A 12,159-nucleotide genomic window follows, 5' to 3' on the forward strand; every position below is an offset into this window, starting at 1 on the left:
TTGAATAATTTGTATTCTTTGAAACTCTTCGTACTTATTTATAGACATTTATAGAATTTCTTGCTGCTTTCTCAATTTAATTCAATTCAATTCAAATATGCTATTTGTTTATCATAATATTTGATTTGATGTAATTGATATGTTATTGACCTTGTATGTTCATTGTATTGCCCTTGTATGTTCAACAATAATGTGAATTTGGGACAGGTATATCTGTTTGTCCAACCAATGGCAGACAGGACTGTTTGAATATTGAATAAAGCAAATATGAATATATAGCAAAAGGCATGAATCAAAAGTTCCATGACATATAATGCACAGTAGCCTAACTAATAAACTGTTCAGCAATGCTGTTTAAATGTGTAGTGTAATGTACATATTAATATAATCGTAATAATAAATCAATATTATAAATGATATATTACAGTGTTGAAGCACAAATACACAGACTTCCTTGTTCAATCACCACTTAAACAAGTCTATACTTTATCAAAGGGACATAAATGCAATAGTATTTTCATAAGGTCATTGTTAATTGTTTATAACAGTGATACTATCATCATATAACGCGAATCTAATAAAGAATACCATGAAGGTCATATTTTGTCAAAAGGGTGCTATGTTATGTATTAGCAAGTCATACCTCAGTTCCCCAGCAGCGGTGATCACGTGATGCACTGGTGCAGATGGAAACTAGGGGAAAGGTCACGCGCGCGGGACTGTTACACGCTTCTGAACGCCATTATGGGTCACAGACACACTGATTTAAGTTTGCATTATATATTCTGCAACAACGGGTACCGAGTTACTTTATAGTACAACAGAAAGAGGATCTATCGGCTATTTAAATATTTGTATATCTAGTTCCTGCTCTATGATCGAACTATTCAATTAAAGGGACAATTCACTAAAATATGAAAATGCATCAGTTACTCAAACTAATCTTATTTCAAACCCATATGACTTTGTATCTTCCGTGGGACACAAAATTAGATATTAGACAGGGTTTAGGGTTTTACATTAAAATGTAAGTAAACATTTGCCTAAATTAGGCTGCGCGCAAAGATTTCACACACTTCACATTAGTAAACTTATTTGTCCCAAATCGAAACTATGAAGCAAGAGGAGCTATCGGCATCACGTTGACAAGTCCCGCTGATTACATTGCAATCATCAACAACAACAACAACAACAACAAAATCTAACGAATTCCAACGCAACTCACTTTGGCAAGATGCCCTCACACACCCGGCAATCCACTGACCTCGTCGTGCAACACACACCAGGTGCTCTTGGGTGTTATAATATCAACACACATGCATAAACAAACAAAAACTAATCGCACACCATATATGACACCCATTTATGCTTTATTCAAAGAAAAACGGTGTTGTTGTCCGGTATCACCTTGTGTTTTAAGCAGCAGTGTCATCATGCCGAAGAGGACAGGAATACACCAGCTGTGCGCGCGTGCACTTTCACCCACTTCACTCTCATGCTGCAGCTAGAATAGGCTAACGTTATATAGAGTTGATTTATTCTGGATTCTTACCTCTACGTCCTTTCCTGAAATATGTGGATTACTGTTTCCACTGTAGGAGACGCGCCGGTTTGCCGCCGCCTGCTTTTAGTGTAAGATATGAATGAATGTTAATAAGGGTAATTTAGCAAACCCGCCCCCAACGTGACGTCACGCTGTGCAGAGAGCGGCGCGCGCGGCTAGTTCCTGGAAGATATGGATTGTAAATGTGACATCAAAGGATTCAACTCTTTTTCCACATATATAATTATGAACAGGGAAATGTAGCAATCAGCAAAAAGAAAAAGCAAACAGCCTGTCCCCATGGTAACGAAATCACTGGAGAAGCCAATTAGCAGCCTTGTCCAGGTGGGAGTATAACAAGTGCAGAAGCAAATTTGATGTTTACTGTTTCTTCTTTTAGGAAGAAGGATATATATATATATATAGTTATATATAGTTATATAGTATATAGTTGATGACTTTCTCAGTTTGTGTAAATCTACTTATGGTTCAGAGTATTTATTTTTTCCCACATTAATTTCCCACATGTCTAGTACAATTATGTGGTTTTGTTTTATGAATACAGTATATACTTTTTTCTTGATATACCCCGAAAGAATGGAAGTGAAATGTAACAACATGCCCCATAGGTGGGGTAACATGTGAGGGGCACATTGTAACATGACCATATGACAGCTTAAAATGTAATCTGATCTAATATCAATTATTAACTTTTTCATATAAAATAATGGCATTTTTTAATAGTTAAATATAAACTCATTTTTGAGGAACACATGAAAACACAGCTATACAAAAGTTCAAAACAAATAAATAATTAGTAATTTCTGAACATTGACTCTCAGTCTTTATTCACCTTTTTCCTCATGTTTTCTCAATAGAATTAATAAAAGTATAGAATATAATAGCATATTTCTAACAGGGGCACATTGTAACGCAGTGTGACAACATGCCCCGCCTGCACAACTGGGATTTAAACCCGGCTAGTGTCTTCTGCTAGTTAGCGAAGCATTAAAGAACTATCTCAACTGTTAAATAACATATTGGAGATTAAAATAATATCAGATTTGTCTAATTTTAAATAAACACAAAAAATAGAGATGAAAAATTAACTTAAGTAAGAAATTTACTTTTGCTATGGTTTATATTAAAAATATATATTTTGGCGCAATTTTTTCTCTATATAGTGTTGATATGGCAACTAGCAAATACACCAAGTTTCGTCATGCTAGCATGTGTATTTAAAACAAGTGTGTTACAACTAGCCCTGTGTTACGTTGTGCCCCGCGCTCCCCTACTATTATTATAGGCTACTTCTTTTAAACTAAAAATAAGATAGTATACTTTCAGTCTACTTTGAATAGCCTACTTCACAGAAATATACTTTATGTACTTCTCAAAAATATACTTAAAATTGCACTTAACCCAGAAAGAAATTTTGCGTTTAAAAGACGTCTAATAGTCGTTTAATAGCTAAATCGTGACTACAGATTGACCATGACATGAAATTCCACTTACATCTTATAGAAATTATTGACATTGGTAACATGATGGGATATCAACCATCTGGTCAAAAACTACAATGAATCAGTTTTGACTAAGTGGGCTACAAATAGCATAGAAATGAAATTAAACCAATCACACACATTGTAATCACTGTTCACTTAGCTTACATGATGGCATATCATTGCCACATCAGGTTCCTTTAGAAATGTAATAGGTTACAGATTACAAGTTATTAAAATGTAATAAGGGTCATGTAATAGGTGACTTTAGAAAGATGACAGCATCATTATTTTATTTTTACACTGAGATCAGTAGGTCTGTTAGTAAAATCTGTTGACTTTAACAAACTTTGTTGCATTATATGCCACCAGTGACTGCTCAAAAATAGCAAAAAGCACTTCTTGTGTTTTTTGCCTAAAGTGTTTTGCCTGTAACTCAAGAAGTATTAAAGGGTTAGTTCACCCAAAAATGAAAATTCTGTCAGTAATTACTCACCCTCATGTTGTTCCAACCATGTAAGTCTTTCGTTCATCTTCGGATCACAAATTAAGATATTTTTGATGATATCTGACAGCTTTCTCACTCCTCCATAGGCTTTCAGAGGGACCCAAACTCGCCGGCCCAGAATAGTTGTTAAAAACATCGTTAAAATAGTCCAAGTGACTACAGTGGCTCTACATTAAGTTTATCATGCGACGACAATACTTTTTGTGCGGAAAAACAACAAAAATAACGACTTTATCCAACTATTAGTGTTCTTCAATGTGGGCCTCTGACGAGATCACGGGAGCGCCAGGACGCATGCGCGAGAACCATAGACAGTATAAGAAGTGGACAGAGCCATCTCATTGGATCTCAATTGAGACAAGTGAAGCCCATTTTTAGCGATTTCTTAGCACTTCCTTTCCTGACGCGCAGACTCAAACCGAGCAAAGCGTTACACGGACCATGTGAGCAACCCGTCTGTCTTCTAGTAGCTGTGCCAAGAGAAATCTGAATCATTCCCTTCCGAATCTTGCAGAGACAGAGAGTGTGAGTAGGAGCTGTACATGAGCTTGGATCAGGAGCAACTTTTGCTAAGTATTCTGATTAATTATATTGTCATTTTGCCTCCACGTCCCCCCGATTGCCCGCGAGCTTCTCCTCCCGTCCATACGGTAATCTCTCTACTGTGCGACAGAGAGTCGCGTGGTTATGACGCAATCGTTAGCCTACTTTTACAAAAACTGCTTCTACGGGGCCATAACATAAGCTACAAGGTAATGGAGCATTTTATACATTGTCGTGTTTCTTTAGAAATAAATAATGGACAAATGGAGTCTTCAAACGCCTCAGATGTAAAGTTATTCGCTGTCAAAGTGACGCCAAAATGAATGGGAGTCAATGGGATGCTAACTGCAGGTGAAGTTCTGCTACAAGATGGTGGCACGCGGCCGGCTTCAACTTCCGGTCGACTTCCTTCCCGCCTGGCGAGAACTGAGATTACGGCGTTCTTCTTCTACTCCTACTTGTTACTGGCTGCTCAATCCTATTACCGCCATCTACTGTACAAGATGACGCCCCGACATAAAATCTTTTATATATATATATACACACACACTATAATAGATTGTATGCAAACCACACACATTCACACATCAGGTTGATTTAAAAAGGACTTGAAGAATTTTATGAATGTTTTATGACTTTTTGAATTTATTTTATCAAGATTTTGGTGTTTGACAGGTCTGAGAACTGTGGTTCTTGGTGTCATGTTTTGATGAAATTATATGTTTCTATGTATTTTAGAGTTATTTACTATTTATGGACAGCAGTCTAGTCCATTCTAATGGTGTTAAATGTGTTTCATAAATAAAAGCTGAGTTAAGACAGCTATATTTCTGTAGCACTTTATACAGATATTTCACTGTAATAAACAGGCAATAACAGAATCAGAGTCATTATTCCGATCAATTCAGTGAGTTATAATCTGTCAGATATGACCCTGATGAATATAATCAACTAATTTCAGGGCAGAAATAACCTTTCAGTCAATAAGTAGAGGCTACAATCACTTTTTGGCAGGTAAAATACTCACTGAAAAAAACTACTTGTAAGATTTACTTAATAAAATCCTCGTAACAATTTGCACAAGTATATTTTAAGTAAATTTTACTGCCATAATATCAAGTACAACTTACGTGTCATTATCAAGTAAAATCTACTTAGTATTGAACGTAACGCTCATGAAGAAATTAAGTAAAAATTACCTATTTACATTTCATTTAGAAGCTATATTTATTTAAAGTAATTAAGTAAAGTTTATTTATTGTTTTATAATTAGGAAGCTTGCTTTTATGAAATTATGAAGTAAATCTTACCATTTAATGAAGTAAATAAGTAGATTTTATTTCAGTTTTTTTGTTTTAATTAACTTAGTTTTATGAAATTATAATACTCCCTACAATTATGTAAACATTGCTAATTTCTTTTTTATAAATAATCATGAACATAAATTAACATTTTCATAATAAACATATTTTTCACAAATCACACAATTAAAATACAATTAAACAGTTTATTTATTTTTCAGTCATCAAAAAATTCTTCATACAAAAATGGACATTCACAGTCATCTCTTGACACAGGTGCATTCAGTAAAACTTCAGAATTATACTGTAACCCTTGTTTTATACATAAAAATGTTTTTTTTTTTAAAATTCATGCAAAACATTCAACATTCAAAACAGCACTCTGAAATAGTGAACTTTAAAGAGTACCATTACAACTTTAATGTATTAAAACATCAACAAATGAAAGTTTAAACATCATACCATAGCATTTAATACAACTTCATCTTCAATCTTTGAACTTTTGGGGAGAGTTTAAAGGACGAGTTTGGTATTTTACACATAAAGCCCTGTTTTCAGATCGTTTCTGAAAAGTAATACCGTACCTCACAGCACATCCAATACAAGTCAATGGAGTTTTTTACAGCGATTTTTGTGTGAGCACATCAGTGAACACCCCTGACCACTCGGTGAGTTTCACGTCTTTGTAAACGAAAGTTTAATGCGTTTTAGGAAGGATTGTTCCAGTGCACCTATGCATTCATCTTCGGAACACAAATTAAGATATTTTTGATTAAATCTGAGAGCTGTCTCACTCCTCCATAGGCTTCTAAGTGATTGAAACTTGCTGGCCCAGAAAAGTTATTAAAGAGATCGTTAATATAGTCCAAGTGACTACAGTGGCTCAATCTTAAGTTTATAAAGCGACGAGAATACTTTTTGTGCGCAAAAACAAACAAAAATAACGACTTTATTCCACTTTTCATTTCCTTCTCTCTGGGCCTCGGGTCTTTTCACGTAGTGTTTAAGCGCAGTGCGTCTGTGTTGTACGTAGACATGTGCCGGTATTCGGTAATGCGATAAATCGCGGTAATGAATATGCACGATATTGTTATCGCGGGCACTTCAAAATACCGTGAAAAATAATAGTTCCAAATTTAGATTTTTAGAACGCACATTATAGCTTATTTTCCATCAACTGCTTAAACAAACACTGCGTATATGCTGCGCGAAACACGTGCGCACTCTGATGTAAACAATCGCCACGTGTATAAGCATGCGGCCGGTGCGCACTTCTAGTCTAATGTAAACAGTCCTCACATGGAGAAGCAGCATGGTGGAAGGAGAAACGCCGCCGCCTACAGTATAGCCGCCGCCGATCTATCCGGATCCATCCCGCTTCTAAAAGCAGAGCTGCCAACTCGATGCATTCAGCGCGAGACTCTTCACAAGCTCACGCCACGCCACACATCTGTTTTCTCACGCAGAGAAAAATCGCGGAGCAAAGAGGACACGAAGACCGTCAAACAAGACAGAGCAGGTTACTTTTGATATGAAACAGGAGAACAATTGTATCACAGAACGTTACATTTAAACCATTTAATGACCAGCAGCATGTTAGATGACTAAAACAAATAGATAAAGAGGAGTATTTTGCTGAATATGTGCACTGCACTTTTTTACATATTTATTATATTTTTACTTGTGTCATTACATAATTGTTATTATAATGAAAACCACATTTTATTTGATTTAATTAGTTATTTGTAAGCTTTAATAATACCAGCTGATAGGGCTCTATATGGTTACATAGCATTATGTGAGATATTTTTTTCATGAGAAAAAAATAACATGTGGGCTATCTACTGTAGCCTTCCTAATATTTATCCAAAATTAGTCAATATTGAATCAAGATTTAAATCAAATCCCAAGTATTGAATTGAAATCGTTAAATTTGTGTTAAGCAATACAATCAGTAGCCTACCAGTCATTGTACCATGTAATCATTGTAACATGTTGTCACTAAACTTAATAAAATTCAGTTTAGTTACCAAATGTTTTGACAATCACAATTACACCTTGTGATGCAAGTTTTATTTTATTTTTTACACCTCCCCCCCCACAATCCATCTGTTTCTCATGTGCAATTAAAATACCGTGATAATACCGTATACCGTGATAAAAGCTCACTCAATTAATCGCAGCATGAAAATGTGATACCGGCACATGCCTAGTTGTACGTCACACGTAGGCTCACTTTTGGGCGACGCTGGTCATGTGTGTGATACGTGGTGACGAAAAAAGTATTCTTGTCGCTTTATAAACTTAAGATTGAGCCACTGTAGTCACTTGGACTATATTAACGATGTCTTTAATAAATTTTCTGGGCCAGCAAGTTATAGTGTCTTAGAAGCCTATGGAGGAGTGATCCAGCACTCAGATTTAATCAAAAATATCTTAATTTGTGTTCCGAAGATGAGCGAAGGTCTTATGGGGTTGGAACAACATGAGGGTGAGTAATTACTGACATAATTTTCATTTTTGGGTGAACTAACCCTTTAAGTGTAAAATACCGAACTTGTCCTTTAAGAAGGCTGGATACATCGATTGGATCTTCTCCATCAGCACCATGGACAACCAGTATTTTAATGATGTGCTGAGTGATGTCACTGCAGCTGTCCTCCTGCATACAGTTTAGAAAAAGAAAAAATATAATTATTTTGAGAAACAAAAATATAAAGTGACTTCATTATCATAACAGAATGAACACATACATAATCGAAACCATATGGTCTTTTTTAGTATGTTAACCCTTTGATGCGTACGATTAAACCGGTGTGATTATATAGTGCATTTCAGGCATTTAAATAAGTTACACCTAAGTATAGTTACCACACACATTGTGTAGGTAACTATAAAGTTTACTCTATTTTTTTCTCCCACTTCACCGTATTCAGTAAGAAAATTCTAACTTTTCCATACAACAGTCAACGGTAACTTATTAACGTTACGTTAACTTAACGTAACGTTAGGCCTACTTCAGCAGGAAAGCGGTTAACGTTCATTTTAAGGCCTAATCATGTTAGCAAGCTACTAGCAGTTACAACGGTATCCAATCAGTTTGAATTTTTTACACGAAAAACAGTGTTTTATCTATAAAACTATTGAAAACTTTTCCGATTAAATATACGTTAACTAATGTAACTTAGGAAGTGAAATGTAAGGGTTATAACGTTAATGTACTGTGGATAACCCAGACGCGTTACACTAATATGAGGTCATGTTATAAGATGAGCATTAATGTTTATTGAGTCACGTAAACAAGAATCATCAATCAAAATCCACACAGACCCATGTTTTATTAAATGTAAAACAGAAAGACAAACTTACCTCAAACACGACAAAAAGCAGCCACGCAGCAGCTCACCAATCCGTCTGACCCAAAGTGGCAGTTAGACTGTCTTGTCCAAACACGCATGTGCGGATTCAAACGCGCTATACTTTTCGATTAAAATTTACTTAAAATTACTATGTTTATGTGAAGTGACTATAAAATGTTTAAATATTACAAGCAAATATATAATAAGATTTACTCTTTCCAACCAGTTAATTTATTACATGAATTAAATGTGTAGATATTTAAAATTTTACTTAGAAAATTCTAGTTCTCATTGAATTTTAATTTTATAAAGTAAAAATTATGATGGTTAATTTAATATATATTACTATACCAAAAAGTTCGTTTTTACAGTGCTGCATTATAATGGTAGTACTGGCCATCTATAGGTATTTTAAGAGGTAAAAAGAACTATGTGAGTTATAATCTGTCAACATAATTCTTCTGAATGAAATCCACTATAGTTAAGGTCAAGGAGTGAGCAGCCAGTAACAAGTAGGAGTAGAAAGAAATAAAGAAATCTAGGATATAAAGATATAAAGGCCTACTTTTTAACTAGTACAAAATGAACATCAGAAGGTATGTCGAAGGAACCAGTAAAACTCACAGAAATAATGTCTCATGTAATCGCTCAGTGTTCCAGCCGTGGATAAAACAGCTCACGTGAGGTTACATTTACCTCAGAAAGGCCATTCAGTGCCCATAAACTATGTAGTAAGAAAAATGAACTCCAGAGAGGAGCATTTTGCAACAAAAGGACTATTTTACATTTTTATAATTTTTACATTAAAAAGTTAGTATTAGCTTAACATTTTTATTATTATTATAATTAACGTATTATATTATTAATAAAAGTATTATTAGGCTATAACCTTTAATAACAGCATCATCGTGGGTTCTCTAGTTTACGACATTATTTGAGAAAGATTTTTCTTTGAGAAATATTAACATGTAGAGTAATAATGGGGCTAAATAGAACATGTGCTTTTCAATATGATTGCAGAAACATATTTAGTCCTATAGGCCTATGTTTTAATTAAACATTGATGGATCAAAAGATTTTGTGGGAAAATCAATTATAAAAAGTGGTTTGTTTCACCTAATAATCATGTAAATGTGTGTGAGGTGAATCCAAAGAATCACCGGGGCAAAAGGCCCTCATTATTGATACAAACACATTAGATAAAGTAATATGTTCTGCATAATATCTAATACTTCAAAACAATCACTTCAGCAACGCTTGTACTATTTTCTGTTTATTTTAATAAATAAAGGAAATGTATTTTTGTTTAATAAATATATATTTAAATAAAGATTTAAAAACTATAGAATCTGGAAGCTTAAGGAGATCCCATAAAAAAATGTATATGGCATTAGTAACAATAGATATAGTTTACTATATGAAATTATTGATTTAATATTTTATGCAGCAAGTTTTGTGCCATCTAGTGGTTTAGAGGAGAATAAAATTAATGCTCCTTTATGCATAGAAGCAGATATTAGTTAACAGCCTCCCGAAAGTTTGTAAAAAAATCATTTTATTATTACATATGACCGATATTGCAAAATCATCAATCACATTAACATCTGCAAAATAAAATCATTCTCTAATTCTTTAATAAAAGATTTTCTTTATAGAATTAAATAAGAAATAGGTCAATGTAATAAAAATATATTTAAGTTTGTTTCAATTTAAAGAGCAATATGTCAATTTTCATTTTCCCTCTTGAATTTCTAAGACAGAATCTTCCATCTTTTTTATATGTATCAATTATAATTAATAACATGTTGCCTGCAAAACATTCTGTGAAAAAATATCTCAACATTCACTGATCACACCAGGTCACACTCTCTCACCATTACATGTTTGGTCTAAAACACAACAGCTCTCATGTTTTTCCGCAGGACAGCAAATGTGAGTAAATCTTCTGTCATCTTTGCAGGACTGTGATATGAAGAGTGTGCAAAGTAACATATTTTAGCAACAGTGTGAAAGTGAATAGCATGATATAGCTTTTGGCTTGTTTAGTTGGGGACATTTAATATTCAGAAGGCCAAAATGGAGAGAAAAAGATGCGTTTTCAAAAGAAAATGTATTAGTGTGGACAAGGCTTTAGAACAGGTGAGAAAAGTTCCAGTTTCTCATTTTTAGGTGTAAATTATGAAGTCATGTAAAGAGCTTCAGGAAACTACATAGAGTTCAATATTCTCATAACATGGTTGTCAATTATAAATGACGGTATACCGTCGGTACTTCTCCTGGATGTTTCCGTCTCAGGTCCTTCGTCTCATCCTGAGCTCTTGTTTTGGTGGATTTTTTCATCAAACGGAAAGAGATCTTCTTAACACGACACCTGAATGAAAAAAAACTGAAATAAGGGTGCTAAATTCATTACACTTAGAACTGGTGAGATTTTCAATGAAACTTTCCATGAAACTCGCTCTTCATTCTGGACTCGGGAGGGCAGTTTATATCTGTGCCTGGAGGAAAGAGTGTTTGTCTGATGTGTAAGTCTCTACCACAGCATGTCTTCTCAACATCCACCCAACATACGAGTGTTGAGTTAAAGGGATAGTTCACCCAAAAATGAAAATTAGCCCCTGATTTACTCACCCTGAAGCCATCCTAGGTGTATATGACATTCTTCTTTCAGACGAATACAGTGTGAGTTATATTAAAAAATGTCCTGGCTCCTCCAAGCTTTATAATGGGAGTGAATGGGTAGCCTATATTTTTTTGGAAGTCCATCAAAGTGCATCAATGATAAAAGTGCTCGACACGGCTCTGGGGGGTTAATAAAGACCTTCTGAAGCGAAGAGATGCGTCTGTGTAAGAAAAATATCCATATTTAAAACTTTATCGACTAAAATAACTAGCTTCACGAAATGTCGACCCATGGAGAGGAAACGACTGAAGCTTTGGGGATGCTGATGGACTCAACATCTGTTGATGTTTGATCAAATGAAATGTTTTTAAAAAGGTAAGAGTTTAAGTACAAAAATTCCTGAATAGGAACATGGTAGTATACAAGTGCAAAAATAATATATAAATAAATAGTATAAATATGATGTTATGTTCACTTAAAGAAAACATACAAGTATATACTTGCAGTATAAAATTACTAAACTAGTACAGTAGTTTACTGAGAGTAGTTCAAGTGTACTTTCACAAACTATAAAATATGCTATCAGTGTAGCTATAAGTTCACTTGAAGTACAAACTAAAAACTTAGTTGTAAACTACTTGTGTACTCAAAGTTTACTACTGTAACACTTAAAGTGGGCAAATAGTCCCAAGTATTGAAACAGTACACTTACAAGTATACTTTTAGTACATTGATAGTATACTTAGCCTACTACATATTACATAAGCATTATCTTGCAGA

General features: G+C 34.3%; 1 protein-coding gene across 8 annotated transcripts in view; it reads right to left on the bottom strand.

Moving 5' to 3' along the window:
• cpt1ab (carnitine palmitoyltransferase 1Ab (liver)) overlaps positions 1 to 1,689 on the bottom strand; it is a 28,900-nt gene extending 27,211 nt beyond the window's left edge. For 2 of the 8 annotated variants that reach the window (XM_084094269.1, XM_084094265.1), the window contains exon 1: positions 1,553 to 1,689. The gene's annotated coding sequence lies outside the window, so the exon portion shown is untranslated. Of the gene's footprint in view, positions 1 to 643; positions 675 to 1,225; positions 1,496 to 1,552 lie in introns of those variants that run through there. The other 6 variants (XM_084094271.1, XM_084094267.1, XM_084094270.1 and 3 more) reach the window with 5 other exon arrangements.
• Positions 1,690 to 12,159: the final 10,470 nt, after the last annotated feature.

This window comes from Abramis brama, assembly GCF_963993115.1.
Source record: "Abramis brama genome assembly, chromosome: 20".
Taxonomy (NCBI): domain Eukaryota; kingdom Metazoa; phylum Chordata; class Actinopteri; order Cypriniformes; family Leuciscidae; genus Abramis; species Abramis brama.